The 13,009-nt window shown below is 41.6% G+C and overlaps 1 protein-coding gene across 2 annotated transcripts in view; it reads left to right on the top strand.

Annotated features, from left to right (window-relative positions):
* LRP5 (LDL receptor related protein 5) overlaps positions 1 to 13,009 on the top strand; it is a 129,091-nt gene that overhangs the window by 32,187 nt on the left and 83,895 nt on the right. The gene's annotated exons all lie outside the window — the stretch shown is intronic.

The raw sequence follows: 13,009 nt of genomic DNA, 5'->3' as shown, positions 1-13,009 counted from the left end.
CCCTTCAGGTGAAAGGAAGAGAAGGGCAGAATTGACCTACGAGGGACAAGAAATTCGATATGAACTCAGTTTGAGAGTTTAGGCCACCCAGCCAGGATCATCATGATGCTGATGATTTATTCTTTAATTCAGAGACACCTCTAGATCAACTGCCTTTGTCCTTATTGGTCACTTAAACTTCTCAGCTGTCAATTGGGAATACCACACAGGTGATACAAACCCTGAACTTGTGTGGGATTTGCTGCTCCAGCTGGATGCATGCAAGTCTATGGAGCATTATGGGATTCATGCCAGGGTACTGAAAGAGCTGGCTGATGTCATTGTGAGATGTCTCTCAATTATTTTTCATAAGTCTTTGGAATCTGGAGAGGTCCCAATAGTCTGGAAACTGGCAAATGTTGTCCCAGTTTTCAAGAAGGGCAAGAAAGAAGACTTTGGTAATTATAGGCCTGTGTCACTTCAGTGCCTGGCAGAATTAGGGAAAAGATTGTTCTGGGGCTTACTGAAAAACATCTGAAAGACAATGCAGTCATTGATCATAGCCAGTCCAGGTTCATGAGGGGGAAGTCCTTTTTAACAAACATAGTCTCCTTTCGTGACAAGGTTATCCACTTATAGCTGACCAACAGAAGCCAGCTGATATAATCTTCTCAGATTCTAGCAAAGCTTTCAGTGCTGTTTCTCAGAATATCCTTCTGGACAAAAGTCTAACACACAGCTAGACAGAAGCAGAACGCAGTGTGTGAATGATTGACTGATGGTTTGGACACAAATGGCTGTTGTAAATGGGAAAACACAAGGCTGGCAGCCAGTCACTGCTGGGGTTCCACAGGGCTTCATTTTAGGGACCATTCTTTACAGTGTTTTCATCGATTACTTTGATAAAGGATTTGGAAGTATGTAAAGTAAGTTTGTGAATGATGCTAAATTAGGAGAGACTGTTGACTCCCTTGAGGGTAGAGAGGTCTTGACAAATTGGAGAATTGGGCAGTTGCCAATCATGTGACATTTAACAAGAGCAAGTGCTGGATTCTGTCCCCCCAACCAAACCAACAACCTTGGCTGTAGGTACAAACTAGGGGACATGAAAGTGGAGAGGAGCCCTGCAGAAAAGGATCTGGGGTTCTGCTTGATGGCAAGTTGAATGTGAGCCAGGAGTGTGCCCTGGCAACCAAAAGGGTCATCCTTACCCTTGGTTCTTCACCAGAGGGCAGTGGGCATGGCCCCAAGCTGCTGGAATTCAAGGAGCATTTGAACAACGCTTTCAAACGTAGAGTTTGACGTTTGGGTGGTCCTTTGTGGAGCCAGGGGTTCAACTCAGTGCTCTTTCCAACTCAGGATATTGTATGATTCTATAATGTCAAGCTGACATTTCATAAGTGGATCCAGTTCCTTACCTTTTGATTGTTTTCTTTAGGGTAGCTTACGTATTAGTCATGGTAATGCATTTCATGCCTTATTAGGTGATCTTTGACTGTTTTGAAAAACTGATGGGATTAATTGGGGATTTCTGGTAGCATACTACTCCTACGCTAGGTTAAATCCAAAAGTACTGTTCTTAATAAAAAGTGGATTAAAATGACTGTGAAAGAAAGTGCGTCTGTGCAGTGAAATGAAGAGCTTTATAAAAGTCATCGATTCTGTTGGTGAAGTTTTACTTCTGTGAATCTAGTCTTTGTGCTTGGAAAGAGGAGGGATACAGGAGTGGTTAATTTTACATGACTTTGAAGGGCAGTTCTATATGGCAGCACTCAGCACAGCACAGACATGCAGTATTTCTTCAACACACACGAAGTCCAGAAAGTGTAACAATAGAAGAGGTTGTTTCAGGCTTGCTTCCACTACCCTGGAGTTGTATTGCAATTCAGCTCAATATTTTGTTTCAGGAACCACACTGAAAGATTAAGTATCAAATGTCAGCGCACGAAGTTACCTCACATTAGCTGCCTGGTGTGTGCTAGGCATCATCGTACCTTGGTTCTACCTTTCTGTGGGTCCTGTGAAAACCTCTTTCTTCCCTGGAGGACTTGTCTAATTACCTTGCATTTAATCCTCCAGGGAAAGTGTGCAAGTGTGAACGATCACTGTGGAATGGCATAATACATCAGGAACTAAATGGATTTGCCAGAACAGTAGATGTCTGCAGGTGAGATAGTCACCTTTCAGCATTCTGGTTCTCATCAAAAGTACTGCAGATGAGGAGAGAATGACGGCTCTGATTTTTTTGCACGGATAAATTTCTTGACTTGCTGGTGCTGCTTTCCTGAGCACTAGTTCAGTCTGTGAGGATTTTTTTTTTCCCCCATTGGGAGCAGCAGCTTGGTATGAAATAACTCCAGTGGCTTAAACTTGTGGCAGACATTTTTAATGTTTATTCTGTTTGATTTATGTATCAATCCAGTGCATCAAAGCAATGTAAGCATTAAATAGCCTGTGAAAATGAAGATAGCGTATCCTTTATAATTAACCAATTTTTCTCTGTTATGGTCTATTAAAATCAGCCTCCATAGAGCTGCTGTTCTGGTTAAAATGACAAATTCCAGTATTGCTTAATTTAACAAGGGTCGTATTAAATTAAGGGCAGGTTTACCCAAATATCTGTGCCCATTAGTTTAATACGGTAAACTTAAACTAACAAATCATGCATGACATATATTTGAGGAATAACAAGTTTGAATTTAAATGGATTTTACAACTAATTTCATGTTGTAGTTCTGAATAATTTTGTAAGTGCACCCATGAGATAGTAGTCTTGACGTTTGATTCAGGCACAGCAGGCTCTGAGTTTGAACTCTCCTGGAAACAGTTGTTCCTTATTTACAGGTATTTTTTGGGGTAGGAAGGCGAACGACAGAAGGAAAAAGAACTGTTAGTAGATTCTCACTTGTAATTTTGTTAATAGGCTTGTGTAATCAGATAGCTAGTACAGTTATTACAACTGACAGAAGAATGAGAATTAGGGCTAAACCAGATGAGAACAGATTGGAGCACTTGAGTAAGCTTATCTTTTTTACAGATAATGAAATCTAATGAGAATTAAACTAGGATTTTTAAACTGATCAATGCAGCCTTAAGGGTTCTAGATAAATTTTGCTTGCAGTCTGGAGGAATTTCCATAGGCGTGATTTTGGCCATAGCATTTTCTTCTGGAGAACTGGGGGAAAGCTTTGAAAATGAGAAGAAAATGTAGTGCAGCATTGGGTCTGTTAATGGTCTTGTTACTTGGAGTAGGTAATATTACACAAAAAGAATTTCAAATGAGGCAGTAGTACTAATTAGAACATAATCCAAAAAGGAGATGTCCTTGTCATCTATCACCTACCTCCAGACAATCATTGAGAGCATTCCTAGAACTTCTTTTTTCTAGGGCAAGGGATGAGGCTATTTTATGCCATCTTTGGATCTTCACAATGTTAGTGAAAATTTAACTTTAAAGTCCTGTGGAAAATGCCTAAAAATGTTTCAATGTCTCAGCCATAGGTGCATTGCTTAGTGGCAAAGAAGGAAGGAAATATCGTGCTTAGTTTGCAGTCTGTGAAGTTCTGTGGAAAATCTCCAGAACAGTTTCAGTGCCTCAACCACTGCTGCATTGCTTAGTGGCGAAGAAGGAACGTAATTTGTGTGATAGTTTGCAGCTGGAATTAAGGGGACCAAAAGCGTTTGCCAAAGAGGGTGTGGAATATGGCAGAGGATGAGCAGCTCTACCTTCCACTGTGCAAGTCTAGACCAGTTCCCCTATTGCAAGAGATGCATGTGTGACCAACATGATAAGGAACACAGTCTCCCCGACCCTGTGGGAGGAAAGGGTCTGTGCTACCGTTTCTCCTTCCATGCATGTGCAAATGCTGAATCCCACCACCTCCACTTGTGTGCAAGCTGCAGATAACATGTCTAAAACAGGTCCTTTCTGCAATAAATAAAAAGGACTATGGCTCAGTGGCCTGGTGTGCACCCACCACTTGAATATTACCCAACCAGAGGCTGTGGTGGAACCAGGTGTGGTGATCTGGATTGTCTTTTCCTGACTATACAAGTAGTACAGTTGTTCTCTTGCAATGTTAGAAATATGCTCAACCATCAGACTAGTTACACGTTGTATCCAGTCACTTGGAGTGGGTGCAATTTCTGGGAGCTGGAAAGCTTTTGATATGTTATGTGCACCAAATATCTGCAGATAGTCTCATGCACGAGAAACTTGAGGTTCTTGGAGGGAATTGTTAACTCACTCTAATTTTCATATGAGTGCCCTTGAAAAGAACAGTCTCTTCATAAATGTTTTGTCATTTTCTTTGGTTTGTATTTCCCTTTTTCTGCTTGTAGTTATGACTAAAGTATGTAAATGGTTCAAAGACCATTTGCATTATTTGTGCAACAGAGCAGAGCTGCCAGTTTGGGAAAGGCAGAATAAGGTACTTTTTTTCCTCCTTTACAGCTGAGATTGTGTGGGGAAGAGGTGGAAATGCATAGACTTTCTCCACTGTGTTTGAAATTACAAGCATGCAGGGAAATCATTGGCTGGCATTTGAGTTTTCCCAAATTTTGAACTGATACATTAATCAATATACTGAAGTAAATGGTGTGTATTATCTTGAGTCAAACATATGAGGGTACATAGGTGCAGTGTCTGTGGATAAGAGAGCAACCAACATTTTCTTTGCACTGTTGAGTTACAATTGTTCAATAATAACATTGGACCCTTGCCCTTCATTACGTCAGTACATACTACATGTTCATCTCTTCTCAGAAACGTTTGGGAAGAAAATGTTATATTACATTAATCCTTGTACCTTCCTTGTGTTATCTGCTGACCGAGAGAAGTAATTATGAGGGCTTGATTTAGCTTATAGTAGGTTTTTTGTTTTTAATTTCTGGAGAATTTTGACATATGAATGTTCTAAGCAGTCTTTCACAGATGAAGTGGGCTTTAGCTCCATTTCCCTCCTCCCCCTCTCCCCCTCTCTTTTTCCTAGGAAAGCCTGCAAGTGAAGTTTCTTTTTTCCATAAATATCAGTGCAACTTTCAGTAATACTGTATTTCAAGATATGAATTCTTCTCCTTAAACCCTCGAGCAGTGCTGTATCTCTTGACTGCTGCCTTCCTCTGGCACAAGGTATTTGGAAGACTGCTTGGGAGTTCTGAATTACTTGAGCCTTCTCTCCAGGGATTCTTTGACTTCATAGTGTCATGTAACCTGACTTCTTAACAGGCTGTTGAAGAGGCATTGAGTAAGTGCTTGTTTACCTTTGAGAAACAGGTACAATGCCTTAATCCTTTCCGTGTTGGTAAACATATGGAAAGATGTGCTCTTTCACTGTAAGCAGTTCATTGCAGTAATATTTGATTACCAATCAATTAATAGACATTAATAATATTTCGTCTTCATTCTAAGCTGCCAGATATTGTGCGTGTGCATAAAACATATATATGTATACATGTGGTGACTAGTTGTGATTGTTGCCTGCAAGTTCACTGCATGGAGTAAGAAGGTCTTTCGATACAGTGTTTTCTTGTGAAGATCATCTAGTTTGCAAAGCTTGTTGCTTGGGGAGGAAAAAGAAGGCGACTTGAGTAAGTACCTTGCAACTTATTGCTATGCAAGGCAGCCCTTCTCTTTCCTTCTGTAAATGATTGGCACTATTTCATTTAGCTGTAGAGTTTTTGTAGCTTAAACAGTGGGACAGGGGAAGTTAGTTTTAAATGTGCCGGATTCTGAACTTCATAGCAATTTCCTGTGAACTCCTGGTTTTTGCCCTGGGCTTGTGTAAGTTTGGGAACTTTGAAATTGGAGAAATCTGTGCTGATTTACATCATCTGTACTACTGGCCCCTTTTGTGTAAGCAGGTTATATAAGATTTGGCACCCATACTGTGTTTGGGAAGGTGGAAAAAATGTTCAGCCAGTGTGACTTCTTTTTATCATGGTACCTCCCAGCTCAGATGGCTGATGGGCTGCTCGTGGAGGCCATGGCCATGATTCCTCATCTTTTCAAAACTGATGACCAAGGGGATGAAGTACCAGGAAATAAGATATGACCTGTGGCTTTAAAGCTGAGGGGAAATACAGTCTTCATCCTGTTTTTACTCCTGCACCTGGAATTTTAAAATGAAGGCCACTGGGGTGCAGTTCACCAGCTTTATAATCTGTTTATTTTGCAAGGTGGCTTTCAGTCCCGTTCTTCTGATGTTACTGAAACACCATCCCTTTAAGCTCCAATTCAGTGTTGTAATTATGTGCCAAAATCCAGTGACTTGCTGACTGCAGTTAAAGTGCATTTGTTTAATTGTCTTTGTGCTGGAAAGCTCAGTAGTGAAACTTGCAGCTACCGTGCTAACTGCTACTAATAGAGCAGTAATTGGATTTTATGAACTCTGTTAATTCTAGCACTTTTGGCTACTGGATTATGGATTTGATAGTCCGTTAGTGGTTGTGTACAGAAGGAAGGATGTCTTTTGTCTTCTCACTGATAATTCTTTGGCTTTTGCTTTGTTTTGTTCTTGATGGTTTCTTTGGTGCTCAGCTTAGAGGCAGAATTGGCAGAACTGTTGTGAAGTTATTTCTACATGCTGATTTTTTTTCCCCTATAACTTTTGGCTTGAAAGTGTGGTGTTAAAGGATAAAACCTAGCAATGGTTAAGAAATACATGACACTTAAGCTTCCCTAAATAACTGAAAAAAGAAAGCAGGGAATTTGTTCCAGGGTTGCTTTTTGTTCTGTGCTTCTCTAGTGCTGCTTGTTTTTTATTTTTAGGAGTGTTGAATTGTGTTAGTTGCTTAGCAGTGATTTTTGCTCACCATGGCATTTTTTTATTAGCTCTTTAGGAACTGATGTTTTCCTTTGCTTTTAGCCTCAGTGTTGTTATGCTTTTATTGACCTGTTGCAACCCAGGTGGGATACAAAACCCCTGGGATGCCAAATCATAGCCCTGAAAATGCAGTCAATCTAATTTGTGCAAAGATACAAGCTAGTGGTTTTGATGCTTTTAGCTTCCTACAGTTATGGTGTGCCTTAGCCCCAGGGGTAATTCAAACCACATAACCTGCACTTAACCAACCAGCCCCCTTCCCTGTCCAGCCCTCCAACAGCCCAAGTGAAAAAAACACAGACCTGCCTAAGTGCATGTGTGTGGCTCTCCAGTATTATTCAGTGTATCTGTTTTCAGCAGGCTTTCAGAACAGGGAGCATTTTATTAGCATGGACAGTACCAGATGACATCTTCTACATAGTCTGAAACCTTATCTGGACTATTTTTTACAGTGAAATGAAAACAGTGAAGTTTATTAACGTGTTAGCCAACAGCAAAAATAATAATAAAATATATACATATATTTGAAAAACAAAAAAATCATCCAAATAGCGTCAGCTGTCTGTAAAACAGTGGTGACTATACTGTTCTGAAGTGCTTTGGTTTTGCTGAGGTCCAAATTATTTTGAACGTGTTTGTAAAACAGAAATAATACATCACTTAGTGCTCCTGGATTAGCTTAGCAGGTTTCAACTCTCAATGTCAGCTCAATTCAGAGCTCTTCCTAACATATCCAGTATGCAACTGCTGCAGTATGTGGCCTGTGACAGTGAAGCACGACTGTCCTTTGAAGAAGCCACACTGAGCTTCTTGTCTTGTTCTTTTCCACATCCTGCACCTTGTCCCCTCCCAAGGCCCAGTCAGAACTACCTGATGTTTGCATGATTTTTGTCCTGTCCTAATGACGTTTTGAAGATGCAAAGTGCAAGATGTTTCTGTTGCTAATGGACACTATTAAAATACTAGATTTCTCTCCTGTTTTTCCCATATGGATGTTGTGCCAGTTAACCCAACTGAAACAAGCAGATTTCAGTAGTGTGTGTGGGCTTTGATGTTCTTGATCCCTAAGCTGTTCCGAGGACAGGTTTGAAGCCAGTCTCAATTCTGATCACATCAAAGAAGTGGGTGTGTTAGTTCAGGTTTTTCTTTCCCTTACCCTGAAATTCGTATCCTGTGGAGTTTAACTATGAATGAATGCATATATATGTCTGTTTATGCTGAATATGGATCCTGATTATTAGTCTTATAATTTAAAATTGTTTCCTTTTGTATTGTTATGCGTCTCCTTCTCTGGAGAGATGTTTAAGCCCTGCCTGGATGCCTACCTGTGCAACCTGGTCTAGGGAGCTGCTTTGGCAGGGGAGTTGGACTCAATCTCTAGAGGTCCCTTCCAACCCTTACAGTTCTGTGATTCTGTGATTTAGCTGCCTCTGGCGTGAAATTCATGCTGCTCTTGCTGTCTCTTCTTCCTCCCACCCCTTTCTGTTGGCACTGCCTGGTTTACAGTAGTGGTACTGTTAAGCCTCTCTGTGTTGGCTGTTTTTCCACACTGCTTGACTGCATTTGTGAACAAGTTGCTTCCTTACGCTGCCTGAAGATTGGGGAGCTTCTTTCCCAGCCCTTTGCTGACCTCTCTTAATGTTCTGACTCTGATAAACTGCAAGGCTTTCGTCTTACTGTTCCAGTTTAGTTTGCAGTATTTCTGTAGCTAAACTCATGTCATTCTTTCCAAAATAACTAGACTTCTCAGGATTTATAACTTGTCCGGAGAATGCTTGTCTTCAGCTGACTCTCAACATTGCATGTCTCATCCAGAGACTGCATGTACTTAATTTGGTCTGAACTGGATTTGTCATTGTTGTAAAGTAGAAGAGGATAAAAAAGACAAAGTTTGACACTGTACACTCTTGACAATCCCACAGAGCATTCATTTAAAACATGCAGTTTTATGGCCTTATTAATGCTTCATTCCAAATGCTGTGTTGTGATTTGCGTTGACCAAAAAAAGTCAAAACAGTCTAGCTGATGCTATGGTGGGAGAGGAGGGCTGAAGAGGACTGAGCTAGCTAGCTGTAGGGTCCAAGACTTGTCTAGGCTGATGGGAAGTAATGCTTCTCTCTTTGGGGAAGTTTCTTAAGGAGCACTGAAAGTTGGTCATTCCTTCTTGTAGTGTGCTAATGTCAGAAGCAGGGATAGGAACCAGGGAAGGAACTGCTGCTCCATTTGGCAGCAGTGCGATTTTAAATAGGCTTACATAGAGCAGAGATTCAGATCCCCTGCTGCAGGAACAGCTCATCTCTTCTTATAATGTCTTAACTCCTGGTTTAGTCCTGATGAGCTAAGGGATCCCCAGAATGGTGTTGACTTGCTGAGATTCCTGGCAGTTCAGCAACTGCTGCTTGCCAAAAGGATGGAAACCTGTTGGAAAAGGGCAGGAAGCTATAGCTGAAGCAAAGAGTTGCTTTTGCTATTCTATTGATGGCATGCCGTCTTGTGAGATGAACTGAGGGGCACTTGAGAGCATGTGAGGTGCATGAAACCATCGATCAGTAGATGCTTGATGACCTTGGAGACTCAGTATGTCTTGAAAAGTTCTCCAGGAAGATAAGATGAATTGCAAGGACACCCTACAATCAGGATGAGGTGATGACAGGGTAATTATGACCTTTTCTGTTGTAAAGTCTAAATGGGAGAGGAGTGCTTTGAGAGTACTCTGCTTGTGTACAAACTGTTCTTCTACATCTTGTCCAAACCTATCTTTATGCTGCTAGCCTTTCTTAGCACTTCTGCTGCTTTGTTTTTGTTGTTGTTTTAGACCTCTGAATGATTGAGTTCATTACCTGTTAATTAGCTAAAAAGTAGGGATGCTCTTCTGTGGCAAATTATGTGTGAAGATGAGTGTGATAGTTTTGTCCAGCAGCCCCTGTAGCCAAGTGTGTGCCCTGTGAGAAGGCATAATCTGTGAAATAGGGCAGCAGGTTTGAGGGGCTGAGGGGGTGCAGTTTGGAACTGGGGCTCTTATAATGCAGTAGAAAAGCCATGAAGGGCCCTTTGGCGTACCGACTTTTTTTATTATTTCTCACCATCTGATCACGTTACTCCTCAAGGCAAGCTGCAGGCGTGTTTGTTTATAAGACAATGGAGAAGAAGGATTTTGCTGAAGGGTAGTTTAGATGTTTTTTTCATCCTTTTTATTTTAGCCTGTTTGTAAGATGTAATGGGGCGTAACTAGTTTAGTCTGTTTCATTTTGCTTTTAAAAAGCTAGCATGGGATTTCTAATTTTCTTATAAGCTCCTGTTTGGTCTGCATTAAAGTATATGAATAAATGTGGTGTTGACATAGCCATATTGTGGGGGCGACTCCAAAAGTAATGCCTCCTATTTTATGATGTTGGCCCATGGCATCAGTGGCAGATGTTGGTGGTATGGCAGTAGAGGCAGAACCTTTCTGCCAGTATTCTGTTACATTTTTTTTGCCATGTGACAGATGGAGGGCAATCTGACACGGAAGTGAGGATGAAGCAAAAGTATGGCATTGAATTCCTCCGTGTGGGGAGAAAATGGCACCGTTAGCATTCATTAATGGCTGCTGAACGTTTATGGAGACCAAACAGCGGAGCTGAGCACAGTGGTTAGTGGTGCATTTCTGCAGTGGCAGCACCAATTTGAAAGACAAGCCACATTCTGGATGGCCATGCACAGCTGTTGCACCATAAACGTGGAGAGTGTCTCCATCAGCTCATCCATGTGAATCATCAGATTGCAACCAGGGAACTGTTTATGGAGCTGAATCTCAGTTTCAGTGCATTGGAGACAGTGGTGGCAACACTGAAGCAGAAAGAACACCATATGCAAGTTTGTCAGGAACTATTGAGCCAATGCAAGGCCAAAGATGGTTTCCTGGGTTGCATCATTACTTACCAGTAATGATCACTCACAAAATGTGATTTCACCACTGTGAGTCAAAACAGCAGTGCATGGAATGCTGACACGTGCGTTCTCCACAGAACTAAAAATTCATGATGCAGCCCTCAGCAGTAACGTGATGTGCTGTGCACTGTCATCTAGGATACAAAAGAGTGATCCTTCTGAGTTTCCTGGAACCCTGGACAAACTAGCAACTCTGACTACTGTCATGACACTGACGAAGCTGAAGGCTTGATCTACCAGAGTCAGACTGGAACAGAGGATAACATTTCTTCTGCAGCATGAAAACACCAGGCCCCATACCAGTTTGAAGACCGTTGAGCACATTGCCTGTCTTGATTGGACTATCCTACTACACCGTCTGTATGTTCTGGAAATCTGGTGTTTTGTAGCTGAGAATTTGTTCCATCAAATAGTGTTAATTGTGGTCTTTATATCTGTTGCAGTATTCATGGGAATAAATAGGAGGCATTACTTTCAGAGCAATCTACATATACAGCCCAAAGTTACCTTTGGGTAACTGAGATTTTCTTCATTCAACAGTCAGATTTTAGATGCTCTGAATAGAACCTTCACTTTGCAAGAAGGAATTGTATGCTGTTAAGCAACCTGGGCAAGGAAAGTAACAGAAGTTCACTGAGCAACCTGTTACTGATTTTAAATGGGTCTGGAAGATAACACTGGAGTAAGATGGTTTCTGTTCTGAGCTTGTGTTTGTTTCAGTAGTTTATGCCCTGTCTAGAATCCATTCAAGACATTCCAGTGAACTCAGTGGTATTAACATCTGTGATGCAGGAGAAAGAAAATTCTATTTTATGGTTTGAACTTTTAAGAGAAAGTTTCAATTTAGGAATTCTGGATTTTTTTTCTAAGGAGCAAGAACTGTTGATGCTAGAACAGCTGTACTGGGACCCCATTTCTGTCTAGTTTTCTTTTTTTCATTCTTTTGGAGATGTCTTGAGATGTCCTTTGCATACTTGAAGCTAGCATAGCTACCATATCTGAGAACTGATTTCACTGAAAATTGACCTGACTGGGAATGACTTATTTGGCCAGATGAGTTTCTCAGTCTGATTCTCCAGCTGGTTGTATAGATGGCTGCTCTTGCATCTGCCCTCCTCTAATTGTTTGTCAATAGGCTGCCTCACCACACAGTTTGAACTGCCACAAATTACAGCCTGACCTGTTAAGGAAAACCAAAATGAGCAGCAATTTACATTCATATGTCGGCCTGTGCTCTGTGGCAGCTCTGCTCCTGCTTCTGCTCCTTGAGGAACAGTTGGCCTGTCCTGGCTGCTGGAGCAGAGATGTTTTGGGAAAGGCATCTGGGGACAGGAATGCACTGCAGCCATCCTGAGGTGAGCTGTCTCAGTTTGTCAGTCAGAAGTGACAAAGTCAGACCTTGTCTTTTCTGGCAAATCCCTTGTTTTACCCTCCCACACTCAAATGTATGTGTATTGTGATACGAGCAAGTCCTTCTCTGTCTATAGATTCATAGATACATTAGGTTGGAAAGGACCTACAAGATCATATATCTATATTCCACTCTCCAGTGGGGTAAACACGCCAACAGTGATATATTTGCTACTGTGATCACAGTGGTTTAAATGGCTGCTGTAGTGTAGGATGGAAGAATCTCGTGTGGTATGACTATGCTAAAACTGGAGTTGTGGCTGGGACAGTGTGCAGCACCTACACTGAGATCAGAGTATTTTAAGCTTGAGTTCTAAGAGATGTGGACTGAGAATAGCTTTGCTGGCTGCTGTTGCTCTGCTGAGAGGATGGCCCCAGCTGTTTGTGGAGGGGCCACAGAGCTGCTACAGTTTCCATGGCTGTCTTATTTTGTAGGGGAGAAAGTCCTGTAGAAGCTAAGAAACCTAATAGCGATTATAAATGTTGTCCCTGCTTCCTTCTCTAAGTAGACTGTGTTCTTTCATAAAAGAAAACAAGAGGCCTTCCCAACCTGTGTGTGAGCTCAGAAAGCATGTTTGTTGACCTTTGTGGTTCCTAGCGTGGTTGTATAGCCCTTGCTGTCTTCTTCAGGGGATTTGAGACAAACCAGATTACAAAAACTGTAAGCACGAGCTCTGCAAGGCTGGAGAGATGCCACTTCTCTGTAGTTTCTGGACTTAGCTCTAATGTAGCTCAGTACGGACACTGAGCTGGTGCCTGTCCATCGCTGCTGAAGAACTTGAGTGCTGGTGAGTACAGTGCACAGGCACCTAGCTGGTTTTGTTTGAGAACTTGCTCTGGTTGAGGGCTCGCTGACACAGAATGCC

This window comes from Cyrtonyx montezumae, unplaced genomic scaffold (genome assembly GCF_038088225.1).
Source record: "Cyrtonyx montezumae isolate F1298 unplaced genomic scaffold, pur_monq_1.0 scaffold_10, whole genome shotgun sequence".
In the NCBI taxonomy this organism is placed as follows: Eukaryota; Metazoa; Chordata; class Aves; order Galliformes; family Odontophoridae; genus Cyrtonyx; species Cyrtonyx montezumae.
The sequence above is the reverse complement of the archived record's forward strand: the minus strand, read 5'-3'. Positions and strand labels throughout refer to the sequence as shown.